Source organism: Bos grunniens, chromosome 7 (assembly GCF_055505025.1).
Source record: "Bos grunniens cultivar Pamir isolate PY7600 chromosome 7, Bosgru_T2T1.0, whole genome shotgun sequence".
Taxonomy (NCBI): Eukaryota; Metazoa; Chordata; class Mammalia; order Artiodactyla; family Bovidae; genus Bos; species Bos grunniens.
The window spans coordinates 75,593,691-75,614,202 of NC_141171.1; the positions used below are offsets into that span (position 1 = coordinate 75,593,691).

At 39.2% G+C, this 20,512-nt stretch overlaps 1 long non-coding RNA gene across 12 annotated transcripts in view; it reads left to right on the plus strand.

Moving 5' to 3' along the window:
* LOC147369845 (uncharacterized) overlaps positions 1–20,512 on the plus strand; it is a 460,342-nt gene that overhangs the window by 169,024 nt on the left and 270,806 nt on the right. Inside the window, exon 3 of one of the 12 annotated variants that reach the window (XR_015168600.1) lies at positions 12,100–13,047. The exons of 10 other annotated variants lie outside the window; for them this stretch is intronic. This is a non-coding gene — a long non-coding RNA (uncharacterized LOC147369845). Of the gene's footprint in view, positions 1–12,099; positions 13,048–20,512 lie in introns of those variants that run through there. One more of the 12 variants, XR_015168592.1, reaches the window with a different exon arrangement.

The following is a 20,512-nucleotide window of genomic DNA, read 5'->3' on the forward strand; positions in this document are numbered from 1 at the left end:
GTATAAAAAAAGACAGAGAAAGCTTCTGGCATAGACATCAGAAGGGGGATGGAGAGTGCCCCTCTTGCTAGTGTTAGCAAGGGAGTTATATACTTTTTTAATTAGTTATCAAAAGAATTTATTACAATAAATAAAAAGAACGTCTCCACTCCCATAGTTTACATTTTAAGAGAGCAGAAGGTTTTCAGGAAGGAGAAACTGTCTTTAAGCAGGATACATTGTTGTTATATAATCCTTAGTACAGGATTTAAACTGAGTTGTTTGTTGTGTAATCATCAGTTCAGGGCTTAAAGATAAAAATGTTTTTTGTGACAAAGACTAAGGAATGTAGAGAAAAAAAAGATGTTTGTCCTTTCCTCCTGGAGAATTTCAGACCCTTATTTCCTCCTCCAGAGCCCCAGAGCCCTCTCTCCTCCTCAGGGACCTGGGACTTCTTATCAACCTGTCTAGGAATTGACTCTCTCATTTCCCCCTTTTCTTTTAGGAGAATTATGTTGCCAAGGGAAAGGGATGTCATTTTCATTCCATAACTACTTCCTGCTGTGATGGGGCACTGTCCCTAAATTGTTCAGGCAACATATTCTCCTAGCCCTCATATTGAGGGTCTCTGATCTGGGGGCCCCAAGTAATAGTTGACCCAGACTTGCCTGTGAGTGTCGAGGAGTCTCTGGTGGAGGCGTGGGTCAGCGGTGGCCTCCTGCAGGGTTGGGGGCACTGAGAGTAGCAGTGCCTGCATGGGACCTTTTGAAAGAGGTCTCCTTTATATTCATTGCCTCCACCAGAGTTTGGCCTCAGATCAAATAACAGGGAAGGAACACAGCCCTGCCCTTGAACAAAAAAATTGGATTAAAGATTTACTGAGCATGGCCCCGCCCATCAGAACAAGACCTAGTTTTCCCTCAGTCAGTCTCTACCAACAGGAAGCTTCAGTAAGCCTCTTATCCTTCTCCATCAGAGGGTAGACAGACTGGAAACCACACAGAAAACTAACCAATCTAATCACATGGACCACAGCCTTGTCTAACTCAATGAAACTATGAGCCATGCTGTGTAGGGCCACCCAAGGCGGACGGGTCATGGTGGAGAGTTCTGACAAAATGTGGTCCACTGGAGAAGGAAATGGCAAACTACTTCAGTATTCTTACCTTGAGAACCCCATGAACAGTATGAAAAGGCAAAAAGATAGGATACTAAAAGATGACCTCCCCAGGTCAGTAGGTGCCCAGTATACAATTGGAGTTTAGTGGAGAAATAACTCCAGAAAGAATGAAGAGATGATGAGATAAAGAATGGCCGGTAGGAGATAAAGTACACCTGCATTGTCAAACAAGCATTATGTCAGCATATTTGTCTTCTTACCTGTATTCTAAGCTTCTTGAGGGTGGGGCTTATTTAAAAACACAGCTTCTCAAATTACCTAGAAACATGGGATGTAATTCTAGCAGTCACACCTCAGAAAGACAAAATACCACTTAGGCACAGTCCAGTAAAGGGCTGGGGACCAAGGATCACTGTATGAAGCCAGAGTTAGAAACATAAGTCTAAGGAGAAAACTGACTTTCTGTCCAATGTGGATGTATCAGCCCAGGGAGATATTAACAGGTGATTTGAGTGAAGTAAATACAGGTAAAAATAAAGGAAAGTGGAATCACTAGCAGAGGGCTGAGGCAGGAAACATACATAAACCCAAAGAGGGTTTAGACAAGCTTAGACATGGCACAATGCTTCTTAAAAGAAGGTGGGAATTGACTGTTATTTTTCTTTTAAAGAAATTTATTCTGTGAGCTAGAGGGTCTCCCAGGAGTGACAATTCTCCTGACATATTTCAGATGACACTTGTTAGCTATGCACCTTATGCAGTTATATACCTAGATTCCTCATCTGTAAAAGGAAAATGGTCATGGTGCCTTCCTCATTGTACTGTTAGGAAGATTAAATAGCTTTGGCATCTTGGTAGAAATTCAGTGTCTAGTAACTACTATTATTTCATCTGTGTTCCCCATGGCAAATAATGTTGATAATAATAATAGTCATATGGTGATCTGTTAGGTAAATTTTGCTACTAACTTCAATCCTCCCACCATGAGTAAGTAAATATTATCACTTGCATTTTCCAGATAGAGAAACAGAAGTTTAGCTGGATTAAGAAACCTCTCTGAGCTCTCAAAAGTACTGAATCAGGATTTGAATCTTGAGAGTTTAATTCTGAGACATCTGATTCTTATTCAGGCTGCTCTTTTCTGACTTGAATCTTCCCATTGCTTGGCTGGGAGTTTCAGATGTGCTGAAGGGTTTCCTTCGGTCCTGGGAGGGACTTTTACTTCAATGTGTCCTACAAGTATATTTATGTGTGTGTGTATGGTGTATGTATACACTGGGAACATCAAACAGTGGGAAAGGAGAATGGTAGGCCCTCAGAAGATGCTGGTGAATTGAAGAAAGAGGTAAATTGGTTTTAAAGATTTTTGATTGGAAAGACTTTTCCATTCTCATCTCCTGCGGGTGTTTTCACCAGCCCTATGAAGCAGTCTTTGCCCTTGACAAATCCATCACATATGCCCCTTTCCATTTGATTCTTTTCTTCCTTCCCAGTATTTACTCCTGCTTGTGGGGCAAGGTGGGCTTTGCAAAGTAGCTATTTCACTAAGTAGTGACTCTACCCCTAGAAAGAGAGAGTCATGCACCCCAGTGTTCATAGCAACACTATTTAAAATGGCCAGGACATGGAAACAACCTAAGTGGCCATCAGCAGAGGAATGGATAAAGATGTGGTACATATATACAATGAAATATTACTCAGTCATAAAAGGAACAAAATTGCACTATTGTAGTGACATGGACAGACCTAGAGTCTGTCATGCACAGTGAAGTCAGTCAGAAAAACAAATATCATACATTAATTCATATACGTGAAATTTAGAAAAATGGTACTTATGAACCTGTTTGCAGGTCAGGAATAGAGATGCAGACACAGAATGGGCATGTGGACATGGGGTGGGGGAGGTCAGGATGGGATGAATTGAGAGAGTAGAATTGACATACAAGCATTACCATGTGTAAAACGATAGCTAGTGGCAAGCTACTGTATAGCACAGGGAACTCAGCTCAGTGCTCTGTGATGACCTACAGGGTGGGATTGAGGGGGAGGGGGTGGGAGGGAGGCTAAAGAGGGAGGGGGTATATGTATACATATAGCTGATTCACTTTGTTGTGTAAATCTGAAACTAACACAACATTGTAAAGCAATTCTACTTCAGTAAAAAAAATAAATAATAAAGTTTAGCCATGCTCCCACATACTTTTTGCATACCTGCGTTGTGGTTCTTTTCACTTTGGTAGAAACTGGCCCTGTGATGGTCAGGCCTGCTGCTATGCAAGCTCCTTCAAGGTGATGTTGTTGTTGTTCACTCAGTCGTGTCTGACTCTTTGCAACCCCATGGACTGCAGCACGCGAGGCTTCCCTGTCCTTTACTGTCTCCTGGAGTTTGCTCAAATTCATTTCCGTTGAGTTGATTATGCCCTCCAACCATCTCACTCTCTCCTCCTGCCCCGAATCTTTTCTAGCATCATGGTCTTTTTCAGTGATTTGGCTCTGCATCAGATGGCCAAAGTATTGGTGCTTGTTTCAGCATCTGTTCTTCCAATGGATATTTAGGGTTGATTTCCTTTAGGATTGACTGGTTTGATCTCTGTGCTATCCAAGGGACTCTCAAGAGTCTTATCCATCACCAGAGTTGAAAAGGATCAATTCCTGGCACTCAGCCTTCATTATGGTCCAACTCTCACATCCGTACATAGCTTTGACTATATGGACCTCTGTCAGCCAAGTGATGTTTCTGCTTTTTAATGTACTGTCTAGGTGTGTCATAGCTTTTCTTCCAAGGAGCAAGTGTCTTTTAATTTCATGACTGTAGTCACCATCTGCAGTGATTTTGGAGTCCAAGAAAATAAAGTCTGTCACTGTTTCCATTTTTTCCCCATCTATTTGCCATGAAGTGATGAGACTGATGCCATGATCTTTGTTCTGAGAATGTTGAATTTTAAGCCAACTCTTTCACTCTCTTCTTTCACCTTCATCAAGAGGCTCTTTAGTTCCTCTTCACTTTCTGCCATTAGGGTGGTATCATCTGCATATATGAAGTTATTGATATTTCTCCCAGCAGTCTTTATTCCACCTGTGATTCTTTCAGCATGGCATTTGATATACTCTGCATATAAATTAAATAAGCAGGGTGACAACATACATCTTGAACATACTCATTTACTGATTTTGACCCAGTCCGTTGTTCTGTGTCTGATTCTAACTGTTGCTTCTTGACCTGCATACACATTTCTCAGAAGGCAGGTAAGGTGGTCTGGTATTCCCAACTCTTTAAGAATTTTCCACAGTTTGTTGTGATCCACACAGTCAAAGCCTTTAGTGTAGTCAATGAAGCAGAAGTAGATGTTTTTCTGCAATTGCCTTACTTTTTCTATGATCCCAATGGATGTTGGCAATTTGATCTCTAGTTCCTCTGCCTTTGCTCAGTTCAGCTTGTACATCTGGAAGTTCTCAGTTCACATATTATTGAAGCCTAGCTTGAAGGATTTTGATTATTACCTTGCTAGCATATGAAATGAGCCTAAACATATGGTAGTTTGAAGATTCTTTGGCATTGCCCTTCTTTGGGATTGGAATGAAAACTGACCTTTTCTAGTCCTGTAGCCATTTCTTAGTTTTCCAAACTTGCTGACATATTGAGCGCAGCACTTTCATAGCATCATCCTTTAGGATTTGAAATAGCTCAACTGGAATTCCATCACCTCCACTGGCTTTGTTCATAGTGGTACTTCCTAAGGCCCACTTGCCTTCGCACTCCAGGATGTCTGGCTCCAGGTGAGTGACCACACCATCGTGGTTTTCTGGGTCATTAAGATCTTTGTTGAGCTTTTTGCTTCCCTCATAGCACAGTAGATAAAGAATCCACCTGCAATGCAGGAGACCTGGGTTTGATCCCTGGGTTGGGAAAACCCCCTGGAGAAGGGAAAGGCTACCCATTCCAGTATTCTGGCTTGGAGAATTCCATGGACCGTATAGAACATGGGGTCGCAAAGAGTTGGACACGACTGAGCGACTTTCACTTCCACTTTGTCTCTGTTATCTTGTATATGGTTTGAGGCCCATATTCTCCTCACTAGGGTCTGATACATTAATTGAAGCAAAATCTTTTAAGGTAGTCAAACTACTGTTTTTAATTGAAACCCGGTTTTGGATTACAAAGATGAAACATGAGTTTTGGACTCCATTTACAGTATATATGGTTTGCAACTTCTCTTTTGTTGGCAGTATTATATTTTTGACAGAAAACCATAGCAAATTTTTAAAGGCTGAGAGATATGAATTAATCTGTCGAGGGTATCCCATCAAAATCTAGATGTAAATTTTGCTTCAGCCTAATTTTTTTTAATTGATCACTTGGTCTTGAGTGTTTTTGAAACTCCTATGTACAAAGAAAGTAGAATACAAATGCAAGCGATCTATGAGTGATTTGACAACTTTCCAGCATTATAGAGATTGCATTATTTAAATCCTTCCTTCACATTCCAGTGGTTTCCTAATCACCCGTTGTATGAAAGACTTTCTTAGACTTCTGCTGAAGCAGCTCTGATTAGGGAAGGAGGATTTTTACATATTCTAAGACATCTTAAAATATACAAGGTTAGTTATCCAGGAAATTATTGTCTGAGAGTAAGATTCTATTTGATGGTTTTGATTTATACTCATTGGACCTTATATAGAAAAGAAGGATCTTCCAAGAATACCAAGATGTCATGAACATGATTTAAAGATTTTTGAGTGGAAAAAGGTTTTCATTCTAATCAAAGAAAAGAGAATTGTAATCTGGAAATGTCCTGTGGCCTGCTGATATATTTTTTTCCCCTGTCTTTGTTATCATCAGCCTTTCTTAATATGTTTTCTTTTTAAATTGCAGTAACTCCTGGAATTTTAATATTCTAATCAAATTTCGTGGTGCCCTACTGAAAGGAGCCAAATGAACAGCTGAAGTTGCAGCATCACGATTCAGAAACCTCATTGTATTTATAAGGAGCTTTTTTTTAAAAAAAGGCTCTGAGATCAGAAAGACTCAAGAGTCATTTCTTTCCTCTTTATTTTTTCCTTTATTAAGCTAAGTTGCCTATGAATTATAGCCATTTTAGTAAATTTCCTATTGATGGTGTATTAGTCATTTTTAATGAAATTTTCTTTCTATGTGAGGCACTTTGACCATAGTTCCTATCACCATGGCAACCAGTTTGTTGGTATTAATAGTGCCAGAGTCATGGATTTTATTCCCAGAATTGACCCCTTAATATTACACCATTTTAGATTTTCAGGTGCATCCAGGCCAGTGGTTTCCAAGTGTATGTTTCCAAGTATATGTTTCAACAGAGACCATGAAAGGTGTTCATCAAATACATCTTGATATTTGGGGTAAAAGGGCCTAACCACCCCCAGACTTTCCAACGTGTGAACTGTAGACCTTAACCTATAAATCCTGTAAATGCTGTTAAAAATGTGGATTTGGAGACCATTAAGCTGATCTACTGAATTAGAATCTTTGGGAGTCCTAGAAACTATATGTTAAGCAAGTAAACTAAGTCTAGTCTGTTTACTGTTCAGTTCAGTTCAGTCGTTCAGTTGTGTCTGACTCTTTGTGACCCCATGGACTGCAGCACACCAGGCCTCCCTGTCCATCACCAACTCCTGGAGTTTACTCAAACTCATGTCCATTGAGTTGGTGATGCCATCCAGCCATCTCATCCTCTGTCGTCCCCTTCTCCTCTCGTCTTCAATCTTTCCCAGCATCAGGGTCTTTTCAAATGAGTCAGCTCTTTGCATCAGGTGGCCAAAGTATTGGCGTTTCAGCCTCAACATAAGTCCTTCCAATGAATATTCAGGACTGATTGCCTTTAGGATGGACTGGTTGGATCTCCTTGCTATCCAAGGGACTCTCAAGAGTGTTCTCCAACACCACAGTTCAAAAGCATCAATTCTTTGGCACTCAGCTTTCTTTATAGTCCAACTCTCAAATCCATACATGACTACTGGAAAAACCATAGCCTTGATTGTTTACTGTGGGAGACCAAAAATAGCATTTTCACTTACAGAGGTCAGCAGATCATCATTACATCAGATGTTCATAAATAGCTGATTTTTCAAATGCTTTCTTCAAATCCCAATGGTTTCTTAATCATCTATAGAATGAGGACTTTTCTAGACATTTAATATTTTTTATCATATTAGAAAACACATAAAATAAGACCTACCCTCCTAACCAAATTTAACAGTACATGATAGTAGTGTGAACTCTGAGTACCATGTTGTACAGCAGATCAGTAGAACTTTTTCATCTTGAATGACTGAGACTTCATACCTGTTGAACATCATCCACCCTCCCACCCCACCCCCCGGATTATTGTAGACTTTTGATAGAGCAGTTATTTTGTTTTTTAAAAAAATTTTATTGGAGCGTACTTGATTTACAATGTTGTGTTATTTTCATGTGTACAGCAGAGTGAATCAGTTATACATATACATAAGTCCACTCATTTTTTAGATTCTTTTCCCATATAGGCCATTATAGAGTATCAAGTAGAGTCCCCTGTGCTATACAGTAGGTCCCTATTGGTTATCTGTTTTATCCATAGTAATGTGTATATATGAATCCCTAGCTCCCAATTTATTCCTCCCCACCCTCTTTCCACTTTGGTAAACATAAATTTGTTTTATCTGCTAGTAACTATTTCTTCTTTGTAAATAAGCAGCTCTGGCCAAAGAAGAGGGATTTTCTTCATTCCACTCAAGTAGGCAAAATGTCAAAATTCAAAAGTACATTTAATTTAGTGGTTCAGTTAAATAAGCAAAGATATTTGTACTTTACTTTCTTATATATATATATATATATATATATATATATATATAACCAGTATTACCTGCTTGAAAGTTGTGTTGCATGTAGGAAGAATCAGAATGAATGATAGAATCTACAAATTTAGAGTCAGTTTAAGAATCAGAAGAAAAGCATAGGAATTTTAAGTTATTGTTTCTTTTGTATAGTACAGCAGACAAGTGATAGGGAAATCTAAACAAGTAATAACAACTGACATTTAATATGGATTCATCCTTCTCTAAGGTCGTATTTTCATTGTTTCCTTAACCTGGGTAGGTACATGGTTATAATCTGTTTGGTGGCAGCCAGCAACCACGGTCTCTAATAAACATATATAATTTGCTTCATTTCTACTCAGGCTTTTACAAACGTGCTTGATGATATGGCAACAAACAAACATCAAATGACTGTTAGTTAACCATATACAAGAAACCACTAGTAACTGAATGGGTTATAAATATAATCTTAATAGTCCAAAGACAAACAATATTGAAAAAAGATGTGTGTTTTCCCTGGGTTATTCCACTTTTAAAGGTAGTATTAGGATCAAAACTCAGATTTTTATGAAACCAAACACAAGTCTACATTATGGGGTTCTATCTTTTGTACAGAGATGTAGAAAGAGAGTGAGAGAGGCAAAGAGACCCTCCATTAAACAGTGCTTTCTGGGATTGAAGTTTAGACACTTTGAAAGGAACATATTAACCTTTCCCTCCTTTTTTTCATGCAAATCAAATCAATGGACGTTGAACAAATTATAAATCCAGCAAGTACACAATACGAACATAGATTTCATAACCCTTTTGAAATTGAAGACTTGGGGGGTCATTGCTTTGTCACTTTTCAGTCACAGAAAATAATCTCTTCATTTCCATCCCTTTGGACCCTTAGCTTTTGACAAATGTGCAAAGAATTCTGTTAAATTATAAGGGCAACTCATTTTAAAGGTTAAAGGATGAGATGCAATTAGCCTCTAAATTCAGACCTGATTATTGAAGTCAGATTATCCTTTGGTTTAGAACAATGTAACCAGACATTTTAATGCATAAATGTATCCACTAGTGGACAATTAGAGTTGTCAGTTCAGTTGTCAGTTGAAGAGGCAGGTTAAAATGAAATTGGTAGTGTCTTTGTGACCTTGTGCTAAGAAATATCTCTCTGGAAATAACAATTGTGAGTTTTGAATTGGTGAGAGAAGTAGCAGAATCTAATTATGGATAAAGTACCAGTGCCTACATCCTTTTCATATACATCACAAACAACTGAGCCGTGAAAAGTTGGATATTGGGTAGATATTCTAGAAAGGCAGCATGATTGGTAATCAGGTAGCCAAGAGGATCAAGCAGTTTTTGTAGCCTGTGTTTTTAAAGTAGCATTCTGGCTGGAAAGAAAGAAGGATGAAAGAGAACTTTGTTTTCTTTACCTTTTATCTCTCTCTTATTTTACATGCCTGTTTATGAAGGAGAATTCTGGTTTTCACCTGAGCATGAAAATAGCAGCTTCCTATCTGATGGCTAATTAGTCATTTTTAATGATCTTTATTCACTCTGAGACACTTTGTCCAAAGTGCCTGCCACCATGGCAACCAGTTACTTAGTGCATTAGGCTAAAAACAAACATTTGTGTGGGATGAAAACTGCTTTTTTAAATTCAAATTTGTATTTAATTGAGTGACTTATAATGGGAGGTGAGATGAGAGGTAATTAACCCATACTGTAAAGAGTTTCTCAGGATTAAAGACCTGGGTGAAGCATTCCAGATCCAACCCCAGCCTGCAAATAGCAACTATGGGACTGTGAATCCCTAGACAAGCAAGAGAACAGGGCTGGGACTTTACATGGGTGTGGTCAGCTAATTAGTAGAAGGCAATGGCACCCCACTCCAGTACTCTTGCCTGGAAAATCCCATGGATGGAGGAGCTTGGTAGGCTGCAGTCCATGGGGTTGCTAAGGGTTGGACACAACCGAGTGGCTTCACTTTCACTTTTCACTTTCATGCATTGGAGAAGGAAATGGCAACCCACTCCAGTGTTCTTGCCTGGAGAATCCCAGTGATGGGGGAGCCTGGTGGGCTGCCGTCTATGGGGTCACACAGAGTCGGACACGACTGAAGTGACTTAGCAGTAGCAGTAGGTCAGCTAATTTGGGGAAGAAAAAACAATCAACATTTTGATCCAGGTCAGTACTGTGGATTAGCAGTAATAAGTTCTCTTGTTCAGAAGACAGAGTTATTCTTAATAATTAGATGTCATGGTAGCATTTAATTTTGCACTTTGTCTTGTCTATCACAGTCTTTTATATTCTTAAGAATGGCAAATGTTAAAATGGGTATGAAGGAAAAATGATGAAAGATAAGTAGATTCATATATGATACTATCAATAGTATCAATAGTTCTCACTCTAAAATTTGTCCTCTTTCCCCTTTTCTTCAAAAATGCTGTATTTTGCTCCATTATAAACTTGTAATTAATTGAGTGAGGGGGAAGGTTGGTATTTCTCTCTACTACCAGTTACATCCAAAAACATTAGTGAAGTTAACCTAGATGAAGACAATTGTTACCTAGTAACTAAGACTTTTTTAGTTCCTCTTTACTCTCTGCCATAAGGGTGGTGTCATCTGCATATCTGAGGTTATTGATATTTCTGCCGACAGTCTTGATTCCAGCTTGTGCTTCTTCCAGCCCAGCATTTCTCATGATGTACTCTACATATAAGTTAAATAAGCAGGGTGACAATATACAGCCTTGACATACCCCTTTTCCTATTTGGAACCAGTCTGTTGTTCCATGTCCAGTTCTAACTGTTGCTTCCTGACCTGCATATAGGTTTCTCAAGAGGCAGGTCAGGTGGTCTGGTATTCCCATCTCTTTCAGAATTTTTCACAGTTTATTGTGATCCACACAGTCAAAGGCTTTGGCAAAGCCTCTTGATGAAAGTGTAAGAGGAGAGTGAAAAAGTTGGCTTACAGCTCAACACTCAGAAAATGAAGATCATGCCATCTGGTCCCATCACTTCATGGGAAATAGATGGGGAAACAGTGGAAACAGTGTCAGACTTTATTTTTTGGGCTCCAAAATCACTGCAGATGGTGATTGCAGCCATGAAATTAAAGGACACTTACTCCTTGGAAGGAAAGTTATGACCAACCTAGGTAGCATATTCAAAGGCAGAGACATTACTTTGCCAACAAAGGTCTGTCTAGTCAAGGCTATGGTTTTTCCAGTGGTCATGTATGGATGTGAGAGTTGGACTGTAAAGAAAGCTGAGTGCTGAAGAATTGATGCTTTTGAACTGTGGTGTTGGAGAAGACTCTTGAGAGTCCCTTGGACTGCTAGGAGATCCAATCAGTCCATTCTGAAGGAGATCAGCCCTGGGATTTCTTTGGAAGGAATTATGCTGAAGCTGAAACTCCAGTACTTTGGCTGCCTCATGCGAAGAGTTGACTCATTGGAAAAGACTCTGATGCTGGGAGGGATTGGGGGCAGGAGGAGAAGGGGATGACAGAGGATGAGATGGCTGGATGGCATCACTGACTCGATGGACGTGAGTCTGAGTGAACTCCGGGAGTTGGTGATGCACAGGGAGGCCTGGCGTGCTGCGATTCATGGGGTCACAAAGAGTCAGACACGACTGAGTGACTAAACTGAACTAAGAGTTTGCCTTAATTCACACTCATAGTATATAATATAATTTCGTTGCTAAATTTGTGAATATAAATGACATTTTCAGTTCTTTAATCTCTACTTTTCCTCCCACATCAAAACACATTAAATGTTTAGTAAATTGAAAAAAGTATTACTTCTATTTTTGTTTGAAATTAATATGTAAACTAACATTTTGGTGAAGTTAATATTATTCTTCCATAAATAGTATGCTTGATTACGAGAAGATCAGAAATCTACAAAGGAGAAAACTAACCGCCCTTAGTCATTTCCCAAGGTCCTTAGTCTAAACATTGTGACATTTTGTCAAAAGATTGAGTCACATAAAATAAAAACGTATGTAGACCAAGCAGTTGACTACCAGTTTGCATCCTGAGGTACTTCAACAAAATGATATCAGTACAAAATCTTAACCAGCTAGATTGCCAAAGAAAGAGGAATTCTGATTAGTTGAATTTTCTGCTTAATGAAAAATGAATCAAGACTTTTTTTTTTTTTTTGTATCAGTTTTGTTGCTGCTGCTCCTAAGTCTCTTCAGTCGTGTCTGACTCTGTCGACCCCATAGATGGCAGCCCACCAGGCTCCCCCGTCCCTGGGATTCTCCAGGCAAGAACACTGGAGTGGGTTGCCATTTCCTTCTCCAAAGCATGAAAGTGAAAAGTGAAAGTGAAGTCGCTCAGTCATATCCGACTCTTCACGACCTCATGGACTGCAGCCTACCAGGCTCCTCCGTCCATGCGATTTTCCAGGGAAGAGTACTGGAGTGGGGTGCCATTGCCTTCCCCGAGTTTTGTTGCTAAAGAGTTCCAAATTCATATTTCCTGCATATTTCTCTTAAAATACACTGACACAATTTTTATTGCATTCTTTGGTAAGTGAGATTCTTGCTGGTACAACGTGTCCTAATTCTGAACAATTTTCATGGTATTTGCTCAAGATATAAATGATAAAGTCAATGGGGATAAATGTACTGTTCCCCAAATCTATAATGACCACATATTCCTTTCCCACTACATCCTATGGTTTAAGTATATGCAATTCTCTAATGAAAAATGAATTTTAATTCATCTATAAGTGCTACCAAATTCTTTGTAACATGGTCATTAGAGTTTTTCTTAGAAAAACTGGCTTGAAGTATAACTATTACGTGGAGAGAATAATCAGTAGTATTTTTACATAATGATGAACTGATATTTATTGACTGTTAAGTGTAGGTCAGATACTTTTCTAAACAGTTTTCATGTATTATCTCATTTAAGTCCACATTCACTGTGATATAGGTAGTTTAATTTCCATTTAACAATGACAGAAACCAAGGCATAGAGAGATGACTTATTTGGTCTAAGTGCGTATATATAGTTATATGTTGGTCATTAATGAGATGTTATAAAAATAGCTCTTGCTAATTGAAAAACTGCGGATTTGCTCTAGATCACAACATATATTAAAAAAATTCTTGGAAGACTTGGTTTTGGTCATTTGTCAGTTACTAAAGTTTGAAGTGAGATAAGAAATCTGGTTGGTAATATGTAATAATTGGGCTCAGGTTAGCTGTAGTTTATTCCAAATGGGTATGACAGAGAGGTCTATTTATTGGTCTCCATGGTGATCCGGAGATGTATGTCGATGGGAAGACATAACTGTGTCACCTAGAGTGCATCTGCTTAGTATTCCTTGAGAATACCTGCTTTTAGCCCTGTTTGAGGTATTTAGAGCTGCAGCAGTCATGGTCTCTGGGGCCTCAACAGAATCCGGGCGCTTGTTTGCCAGGCAGACCTGAAATAACGGTTATTTATTTATAGCCTCTGGCACTGTCTGAAACATTCTGCACCACAACTAGGTTAACAGCTTCAAGTTAATGTAAACACTCTGAAAACGAAAGCACCGGGTGCTGAATTGCAAATATGGCCTGACCAAAAAGAAGGAGGGGAGGAAATAAAGGCACAGGCCACACGCCGACTACAGGGTCCGTGAGCCATTCCTCAGGGTAAGTTAGAAAATGACTGGTTGATGATGGGCGCTTGATGCTGTGAAGGGTGTCTGTTGTAAGCTTGTGCTGCTCACCATTTGGGCGTAGAATTTATATGGGTAGGGAGTTGAACTAAGACACAGAATTTTATGACAATATTCTACTCAAAGTTTGAGTCACTGTTCGAAACCCTAAGGTGCACTCCCAGCAAGTGCCAGTCCTTGAAATCACCTTTGTGATCTGCTGTCCTGCTTCCTCTCCGAGTGCATCTCCTACCCCTCTGTTCTTTACTTACTCCGCTCCAGCCACAGGAGCACTTCCTTCATGTTCCTGGAATATGGTTAGCATGCTTTCACCTTAGTCCTTTACTTGCTATTCCCTTGGTCTGATACTGGCATATCTTCCTCTCTTTTTTCCTTCAGATATTTGCTCTGAGGTCACCTTATCAAAGAGGTATTCCTGACCACATATTCCAGTTGTCTATTGCTGCCTATCAAATTACCCCCAAACGTAGTGACTTCAAGCAACATTTTATATAGCTCACAATTTTGTGGGTGGGGAGTTTGGGCAGGGCTTGGCTGGAAGCATCTATTGGAATTGATATCGATAGAGGTCATTCAGTGCTACTTAGTCGGTGAATGGGCTTGGAGAGAGGCTTCACTCACATGCCTGGCACTGTGGAAGTGATGATGGAAAGCTGGTCTCAATTTAGGATTGTTTTTCTGTGTATAGATTATCTGTTGCTGTTGAAGAAAATACCCCCAAACAAAGTGACTTAAAATAACAAACATTATTATCTGGAAGTTCCTTTGGGTCAGAAATCCAGGTGGAACTTAGCTGAGTCCTCTGGCTCAGGGTTTTTTGCATGGCAGGCATTCATGGTGTTTTCTGGGGTTGCAGTCATCTAGTCTTGCCTGGGGAGAAGCAGAATCCAAACTCAGGCAGCTGTTGGCAGGTGTCAAGACCTTACTGGTTGTTGGTCAGACATATTAGTTCCCTGCTATGTGGGCCCCTCTTTCGGTTGACCACAACATCACCACGTGGCAGGTTGCATTCCCTGGAGTGAGAGACTTGCTTGGGTTGAGAGTTGCAGTAGAGAGAGAGAGACTGATCAAGCAAGACAGACGACATGGGTTTTTGGAACCTAACGAGTATATGGGACATTTCAACATGTTTGTGGTATTCTCTTTGTTAGAACTGAGTCACTAGGTCCAGCACATACTCAAAGGGAGGTGAGTACACAAGGATATGAATGTTAGGAAGTTGGGATCATTGGGTAGCAGTTAAGATGCTGCCTATCTTAACCAGGGTGTCTACATGTGACTTCTACAGTGTGATGCTCTCAGAGCTCCAAGAAAGGGTTCTAAGAGACCTGGTAGTAGCAGCAAGGATTATTATGTTTTAGCTGCACAGAAAGTCTCAGAAAATAACTTTCACTGGATCCTATTATTGAAGAAAGTCATCAGGGCTAGCCCAGGTTCAAGGATAAGAGAATCAGACTTGACATCTCAACATAAGGACTGGCAAAGGATTTGTCATCATCCTTCATTTACTGTAATACTCTGTATAATACAGCATGTCTCTATTAAACACATACCAGTTAATTTCCTTAGCCCATTTTATAGTTCTCTGTAGCATTATATTTTTAAAAATTTGTTTGCTGTCTCTAATAAATAGAAAGTGAGCTCCCCAAGGTCAGGAATTTGCCCTTTTGTTCATATAACTCTGGAGTTTAGAATAGTGCCTAGTGCATACTAGGTTTTCAGTAAATATTTGGGCCAATTATATATGCTTATCAGGCCTTATGGGGTTTTCTCAGTGTCTCACTTAAAGAACTGACTTTCAATGCAGGAGGCATGGGTTTGATCCCTGAATCAGGAAGATCCCCTGGAGAAGGAAATGACAACCCACTCCAGTATTCTTGCCTGGAAAATCCCATGGACAGAAGAACCTGGTGGTCTATAGTCCATGGCGTCACAAGAGAGTTGGACATGATTGAGCAGCTCAACAACCAGGCTTTACATGATCTAGTCTATTTCTCCAGTCCTTTCCTCTAGGTCAGTATTCTCTAGCCAGACTCACTTTTTTTTGTTGTTGTTGTTATTGTTCCTAAAACATGCAAAGTTTATTCCTGTCTCGTAGGCTTTGTACCAGCTATCCCAGCTTTTACCTGATTTTCAAATGACTTTTTGTCATTTGGATCTAAGTTTGTGTGATGCTTCAAGGACAACTTATATTTTTCGGTCCCTGGTCATTTTCTATTATATCATCTAGTTTAATTTTGTTCGCTATACTTACTGCTAATACATTCTGGCACAGTGTCTGTTTTTTCCGTCTTTTAGCACCTAGAATGGCATCCGGCTAACTGTAGGTCCTCAGTATATCTTTTGGGTAGAACAAATCTATTGATAATTTATGATAGTGCCGATTTTCTTCTTAATACTTTTTTCTTATAAAATTGAGCTCAAGTTCAGTGCCTGTAATTCTTCCTTGTTGGTATTGCTTCCCCTGCTCTTTTATGACTATTATCATGAAATCACTGAATGTCTGTATGCACTTTTATTCATGACAGTAAAACATCTACTCAAGATGGGCCTAATGACCTGGAAGTAATTGCAAGAGTGTGCAAACAAAGAGAGTTGCCATTTGGCCAAAAAGGCTGATATTTTATGCATAGAGCCATATCTCCATAGCAATAAATCTGTTTCCAAACTTGATTTTAGACCTATCATGTGAATTGATCATTCAAACTTGGGAGAGCTAGGGGAAAACACTTGGCGACTAAAATCCTTTTAGAAAGTGTATGTCTCACATTGTGGAGGTAAAATAGAGAACAACACTGAGTGCATTTGTGGGCTACGTTTTGAAGCTTGCAGATTTTCAAAATGTAGGGATATCTTCTTGCTTTAAAACCTGTATTTTTGTCTGTCCTTTTTTTTCCTCCAGCTTCAAAGCCTTTTTTTTTTTTCCCCAGAAAGTAAAATAACATTCCCTCTGTCACTCTAAAATGTAGGAGAAAGTAACAAGCTCAGCGTCAGTGGAAAGAGTTTGCTTCACTGGATGGGCTCCTCCAAATGATGGTAGAGGCCATGGTGAGGTGAAAGGACAGAGGTCACTGAAATTCAGGAGACTCAGGCCTATTCATCTTTGATAATGTAGAAGCATGATGGTTTCAACTTAGTCTGTTTCAGTTCATTATATCTTCCTTGACTGACCCAAATGCCTCCTTAAACATATATTTCTAGTGCCAATATCGACCAGCAAATCATGCATGTTGAAAAATAGCTATTTAAATCACAACTCATTTTCCAAAAATGAAAAAATTAAATGACAGGAAGAATTGCTTGTATCAAGCTAATAGTTCATGAATTCCAGGCTCAGGACACTGGATTCTGTTCAGGTGTGTCATTTTTGCAGTGAGACTCATAGTGTTTTAATTGTAGACTGGTGAGAGAGCTCTCTGAACTAGGAGCTTGCCTAGTGGTTTTTCTGTACAGTGACAGAGCTCTACACACACATACACACACATAAACATACACGTTTATATACACATGTAGGGAAATCAATCATGTCTTTTACAAATACAGTAACCAATATCATAAGGTTTTTTAATAGGAGCTGAGTACATCATGAGAAATGCTGGGCTGGAAGAGGCACAAGCTGGAATCAAGATTGCTGGGAGAAATATCAGTAACGTCAGATATGCAGATGACATCAACCACCCTTATGGCAGAAAGTGAAGAGGAACGAAAAAGCCTCTTGTTGAAAGTGAAAGAGGAGAGTGAAAAAGTTGGCTTAAAGCTCAACATTCAGAAAACGAAGATCATGGCATCTGGTCCCATCACTTCATTAGAAATAGATGGGTAAAGAGTGGAAACAGTGTCAGACTTTATTTTTGGGGGCTCCAAAATCACTGCAGATGGTGATTGCAGCCATGAAATTAAAAGACACTTACTCCTTGGAAGGAAAGTTATGACCAACCTAAATAGCATATTGAAAAGCAGAGTATTACTTTGCCAACAAAGGTTCGTCTAGTCAAGGCTATGGTTTTTCCTGTGGTCATGTATGGATGTGATAGTTGGACTGTGAAGAAGACTGAGTGCCAAAGAATTGATGCTTTTGAAGTTTGGTGTTGGAGAAGACTCTTGAGAGTCCCTTGGACTGCAAGGAGATCCAACCAGTCCATTCTGAAGGAGATCAGCCCTGGGATTTCTTTGGAAGGAATGATGCTAAAGCTGAAATTCCAGTACTTTGGCCACCTCATGCGAAGAGTTGACTCATTGGAAAAGACTCTGATGCTGGGAGGGATTGAGGGCAAGAGGAGAAGGGGACAACAGAGGATGAGATGGCTCGATGGCATCACTGACTTAATGGACGTGAGTTTGAGTGAATTCAGGGAGATGGTGATGGACAGGGAGGCCTTGCGTGCTGCAATTCATGGGGTCACAAAGAGTCGGACACGACTGAGCGACTGAACTGAACTGAACATAGTCTTGACCTGTAATGCTTCAGGTAGCTCCCACAGGTGAAAAGGTTTTGACTTCAGTTAGATACTAGTAGATAAATAGTGCCAGGAATTATTTAGAATTGCATTTCAAATGTAGTTTTGCCATTTGCCAACAATAGCTTTTCATCCTTTTCAAGAAGATCATAAATCTTTTACTCTCCCAATCTTTCTCATTTCTGACTTCCAGTCTCCTGCCTAAATGTTTCTCTAAAGACCATCTGAAAATTAACAAATTGTAAATTTATTTTTTAAATTTATTTTTACTGAAGTATAATTGATTTACAATGTTGTTAATTCCTGTTCTACAGCAAAGTGACTTGGCTATACATATAAATACACATTCTTTTCAAATATTATTTTCCATTATAATTTATCATAGGAATTTTTTTTAATTGGAGGATAATTGCTTTACAATGTTGGGTTAGTTTCTGCTGTGAAATGAAGTGAATCAGCTCTATTTATACATATATCTCCTCCCACTTGAACCTTGCCCGCCCCTCCCCTTTCCCACCCTTCTAGGTCAACACAGAGCCAGGAGCTGGGCTCCCTGTACTATGCAGCAGCTTCCCACTAGCTCTGTTTTATATATGGTGGTGTATATATGTCAATGCTACTCTCCCAGTTTGTTCCACTCTCCCCTACCGCACCCCTCATGTCCATAAGTTCATTCTCTACATCTGTATCTCTATTCCTGCCCTGCAAATACGTTCATTTTTCTAGATTCTACTTATGTGTGTTAATATATGATATTTGTTTTTCTGACTGACTTCACTCTGTATGACAAGACCTAGGTTCATCCACATCACTACAAATGACCCAATTTCATTCTTATCGAGCTATCATCATAGGCTGGCTCTTATAAGGGAATAAGATCATCATATAAAAATCACTGGAACAGGAGTTGGAGGCCTTTTGTTCTAGATTTCCCAACTCTAACTTTTGATGGTTTTTGGCACCTCATTGAAGCAAGCTTATTTTTTTTTTTTTTCACATTAATACACTATAGAAGCTATGAGGTTAAAAAAGGAAGTATGTGAAAAAGTGTTTTGAAAATATAAAATGCCAAAGGAATAAAGGTGTTATTATTTGTGTGCATATATATTTATTTATGTGTTACGTCTATCTGTTGATAGATGCAGTTTACTCGTGCTGTTGGATACACAGAAATACACACCCTATATAAAAAAGATGCTATCTTTTCCATAATGAAATGTACTGTATGTACTCCATGTTCTGTGTAACCCAGTGTTTTAAGTGCTATATTCAAAGTTAAAAAAAAAAAGGAACAAGAGAAGGCAGACAAATTCAGACTGTTAGAATGTATTGGAAAATATTTCCTGAGTAGAGTCGGAGGTAGAGAGTTATGTTTAGATTAAGAGCAATGCCAATAATGATCTTTTACTAGGTTATAAATTCCCTCAGGACAATGTCCAAGATGTTTCACTGTTGTATTTCAGTGCCCTGAAATAATAGGTGCTTAACTAACATTTGAGAATGAATGAATTTGGTGTAATTAAGAACTGTCCACTGAAATAAAAATGTGCACCATGAAAGCTGTGAGATAGGTTTTGTTTGGGGACCTTTTGAGGATGATAACTCAGAAGACAGACTCTCAGATATCTTTGAGAAACTACTCCAAAGAGGGAAAGGAGGAGCCTTGTTATATATTAACTTTTTTTTCCCCTGGGAAAAAAGATATGGTCAAGCATATAAAGATTACTGCTAATCACAAGGAACAAACATTTCAAGTTAATGATTTAGTGGTTTTACATGCAAAAATCTGGGTGTCACTGAAAATTTTCCTTAGGTATGTATCTTAACCATCCAAGGGCCAGTATATTTACAGCATAGGATATGTCCTGTTTTTCTCCATCCTGAATCCCCTCAGGATACACTGCTGGTGAGCAACTTCAGTGGTTAATGGCTGATCCCTTTAGAGCTGGAATAATAGGCAACATTTTTCTCTTCATAGCAGCAATTGATATTGTGATGTATCTAAAATGTAGCGAGAGTTGGGGGCTATTTTATAGATGAAGCTAGAAAGTATGGATACTGTGTCATGGCTTCTGAACAACCTTGGTTTCCTTTTATTTCAATCTTTTTAACTAAGACATTTTGATAAAGCTTATAATGGTGAAATGATAATAATACCCACACAACTTATGAAGTAGCTTCCTCATTTTCCATTTCACAGTGAGTGTAATGAGACTTAGAGAGGTTAAGTATTTTGCCTGAGGCCACAAAGCTGGTATTAGCAAAGCTTTGATAGAAGAGGAGGCAGAGGCTGTGGTAATTCATCCCTATGTATTACTTTCACTCTGAGGGGCCTTCACATCTTCTCTGTGTCTTCTGGATGATATTGCAGGGTGGTCTGCTAAGTGAGCGAACCATTGTCGTATTAAACTTACCATGGACTCCCTCTGAATCACAAAAATGACCACACT